The 4,250-nt window shown below is 45.5% G+C and overlaps 1 pseudogene across 1 annotated transcript; it reads right to left on the reverse strand.

Annotated features, from left to right (window-relative positions):
- Positions 1–609: 609 nt before the first annotated feature.
- On the reverse strand, positions 610–3,979 carry LOC148011117 (pentatricopeptide repeat-containing protein At2g33680-like; annotated as a pseudogene). The gene is made up of 3 exons (XR_015689293.1): positions 3,847–3,979; positions 3,605–3,740; positions 610–3,467 (listed from the first exon to the last, which is right to left on the reverse strand). The product of XR_015689293.1 is annotated as a pentatricopeptide repeat-containing protein At2g33680-like (transcript).
- Positions 3,980–4,250: the final 271 nt, after the last annotated feature.

Genomic DNA, 4,250 nt, shown 5'->3' on the forward strand with positions numbered 1-4,250 from the left:
CTATTCCCCCACTAAAACTTTGCCCAAGTGAAGAGCCTACTCCCTCCCCATGGCATCACAGCAAGCTGCAATCAACTGAGAAGGCATGGCCCCATATCGCTGATCAAGTACCGCAACTGCATGTGCTGCAGTTATTAGAGCCACAAGTAAGCACATAGACACAGATCCAAGCATGAAGGCTGCCAACTTCACCTTTGGATGGCTTAATCCCTACACCCCCCAAAACCAAACTGTCATACCCCAAATTCCAATTGGTTGCTGTGTCATGTTTGTTAATTAAAGCAAGTAAACATTGATCGGTAAAGAATGGTTCCATGAGTTACAAAGATGCGTTCTTAACTTTATGCCCATGCTTATTATGTAGTTGAATTGTGTTTATTTATGGCTTTCCTAGTCACTCCTCCCCCGTGCTTGTGCAACCAAGGAGGGCTGTTAATCAAGAGGCCTCACCAATAATATTAGCTTGGCATCATTCATAAGTTTACCTGATTTCAGTCATTATCTGAGCTGCTTCACTTGTTCTCATCATGTACTCCTCAAAAATACCTTTTTCATCCTCAAAAAGTATGGATAAAGTTTGCAAATTTAACCTGAAAATTTAAGTTTCATCAATCTTCAGCTTGTGATACCCAATGCAAATTTGGAGAATAGCCTTCCAACCGTAATTTTTGGCCAGTTTCTTTTAGCTTTGCATATATTCGGTTGCTTTGGGGATGGCCCTTTTCCCCCACAGTAAATGAATGTACATTTCTACATAGATCAGTCCACCAACAACGTCCTGGGATCTTCCATGCTCGATTTTTTGTTCTCAAAGCCTCCACCTTATCTGCTTCTTCCTGCATGCCAGCAGCTGCATATATATTACCCATGCATACATATGGTGCACCACACTTACCATCCATCTGTAACGCATGCTCAAAGGCCCATCTTCCTAGCTCCACATTTCCCCAATTTTGACAAGCATCCGACAAAGCCAACAACAAATCAGAATCTGGTACCTTCTCAATCAGGCTTATTGCCTTGTCAAAGTGACCTGCACGGCTGAAAAGATCAACCAGGCAACTGTGGTGTTCTGAACTTGGAGTGATGCAATAGACAGTGCTCATAATATCATAGTACATTTGCCCCTCTTTCACAAGACCTGCATGACTACAAGCAGCAAGCAATACACTGAAGGTGACACCATCTGGCTCTATGCAGTCTCCTCTCATCCTGCTGAATAAGCTAAAAACCTTGTCAGCCTTGCCAAGCCGAGCAAATCCAGCCATAAGTGCATTCCAAGAGAATGCATTCCGCACTGGAAGCCCATCAAACACTTCTTGTGCTTTGGCAAGTGCACCACACCTGGCATACATGTCTACCAATGCAGTGCCCAGCACAATATCATGATTGTCTAGTAGCCCCATCCTGCGGATCTCAGCATGCATCTCTTCACCCTCCTCAGTTGCTCCCAAAGTGCCACAAGCTTTCAAAATGCACACAAAGGTGACTGCATTTGGAGAGAAGCCTTCATTGCGCATCATCCCAAAGCAGTTCAAAGCTTCCTCACAGAATCCATGCTGGACATATCCAGTGATTAGCACAGTCCATGAGATTGTATCCCGTACTTGAAGCCCATCAAAAACTTCTTGCGCTTTGTTAAGGACACCACACTTGGCATACATGTCTACCAATGCATTGCCAAGCGCAATATCACTAGTTTCCAACAACCCCAGCCTACGAATCTCACCATGTATCTCTTCACCCTTTTCAGTTGACCCTATGCTGCCGCAAGCTTTCAAAATGCATATAAAGGTGACTGCGCTTGGGGAGAAGCCTTCATCTCGCATCCGTACAAAGCAGTTCAGAGCTTCCTTACCAAGCCCATGCTGGGCATATCCAGCAATAAGCACATTCCAAGGAACAGCATTCCGTACTCGAAGCCCATCAAAAACTTCTTGCGCTTTGACAAGTGCACCACACTTCGCATACATGTCCACCAATGCAGTGCCTAGCAAGATATCATGATTTTCCAATAATCCTAGCCTTCGGACCTCATCGTGTATCTGTTCGCCTTTCTCAGTTGCTCCTATGCTGCTGCAAGCTTTCAAAATGCATACAAAGGTGACTGCATTTGGGGAAAAGCCCTCATCTTGCATCTTCCCAAGGCAATTTAAAGCTTCTTTACCAAACCCGTGCTGGGAATATCCAGCAATTAGCGCATTCCAAGACACTGCATTCCGTACCAGAAGCCCATCAAACACTTGTTGTGCTTTCACAAGTGCCCCACACTTGGCATACATGCTCACCAATGCATTGCCAAGTGCAATTTCGTGATTACCCAACAATCCCAGTCTGTGCACCTCCACATGTATCTCTTCACCCCTTTCAGTTGCTCCTATGCTGCCACAAGCTTTCAAAATGCATATAAAGGTGACTGCACTTGGGCAGAAACCTTCATCTCGCATCTGGCCAAGGCAGTTCAGAGCTTTCTCACCAAGCCCTTGCTGGGCATATCCAGCTATTAGCGCATTCCAAGAGACTGCATTCCGTACAGGAAGCCCATCAAACACTTCTTGAGCTTTGTCAAGTGCACCACACTTGGCATACATGTTCACCAATGCAGTGCCAAGCACAATATCATTATTTCCCAATAACCCCAGCCTGCGGATCTCACCATGTATCTCTTCACCCTTGTCAATTGCTCCCATACAGCCACAAGCTTTCAAAATGCAAAGAAAGGTGACTGAGCTTGGGGAGAAGCCCTCACCTCGCATCTGTGCAAGGCAGTTCAGAGCTTCTTCACCAAACCCATGTTGGGCATATCCAGCTATTAGTGCATTCCAAGAGACTGCATCTCTGTTTTGAAGCCCATCAAACACTTCTTTTGCTTTTGCAAGTGCACCGCACTTAGCATACATATTCACCAATGCATTGCCAAGCACTATATCATGATTGTTTAAGAACCCTAGTCTGTGGATCTCAGCATGTATCTCTTCACCCTTCTCAGTTGCTCTTATGCAGCCACAAGCTTTCAAAATGCATGCAAAAGTTACCGCGTCTGGGGAAAAGCCCTCATCTCGCATCTGTCCAAGGCAGTTGAGGGCTTCCTCACCGAACCCATTCTGGGCATATCCAGCAATGAGTGCATTCCAAGAGACTGCATTCCGTACTCGAAGCCCATCAAACACTTCTTGCGCTTTTGCAAGTGCGCCACATTTGGCATACATTCGGACAAGGGCAGTGCCAATATAAGTATCTGTTTTAAGCAACCCTGTTTTCACAATATCAGCATGCAGTCTGCTGCCTTTACGCAGGTCTTTCTGTTTGCCACAAGACTTAATGGACTCCATTAAATCCTGTGTAGTGCGCAACTCTTCACCTTTCATTCTCAACCCATCTTGAACCCAAGGTGGGTTCTTCCAAGTATCCATCGTCAGGGGCTGCCTTGTCTGTTTGTGCCTGAAGCTGGGGGGCCTGGGGCCTCTCTGTGGTGTAAAGTCCAGAAATTATCAATCAATCAGTCAATCAATGAAAAACTGTAACATTTTTTTTGTGATGAACGTATCAATCAATAAAAAATTGTAACAACGGATGCATACTGCAACATAATGTGCTAACCTACCGTGTTGCTGCTCCGATTGTGGCAGGATTTGGACTCCTTCCATAGCAAGTCTAGGTCTCTGCATGGCATGCCCGTTATATTCAAGAAAAGGCATAAGCGAGTCAAGGCTCTGAGAGCAAGGAGCCATTAGAACGCCCTACAGTGCGAATCGGAGAATGATCAGTCCAAGAAAGGAGACTTTATAAGTTCTGCTCCGTTGTCTATTGCCTTAATTTAGCTGTTTTTTTTAACTGGGCACTCACTTGAGGATGCGTCAGCAGTGGACACAGTGTCGCTCCATACAGCATTGCCCCCTGTGACTGTGACAAGAAGGTTGAGAAGTTCCTTGGCTGTGTAGTCAAAGCCAGATATGCGACTTATACATTCTGCTTTATATGCCGCACTTTCTGGTTAGGCCGGACCCCGGTTACACACAGCCATAGAGGCCCCGTTTCCAAAAAAAATTCAGTGTCCGTTGGCTGATGTGTAGCGATTTGATTTGCTCCGCTTTTTTCGGTTGGCGGACTTCTCCCCCACCCAGAATTTTTTTAGCATCCACTAACTAGATAACAATACCTTTTTTTACTGACGTGTAGCGATTTGATTTGCTCCGCTTTTTCCGGTTGGCGGACTTCTCCCCCACCCAGAATTTTTTTCGCATCCACTA

This window comes from Lygodium microphyllum, chromosome 28 (assembly GCF_053477565.2).
Source record: "Lygodium microphyllum isolate KBCC chromosome 28, Lygodium_microphyllum_v1.1.10, whole genome shotgun sequence".
Classification (NCBI taxonomy): Eukaryota; Viridiplantae; Streptophyta; class Polypodiopsida; order Schizaeales; family Lygodiaceae; genus Lygodium; species Lygodium microphyllum.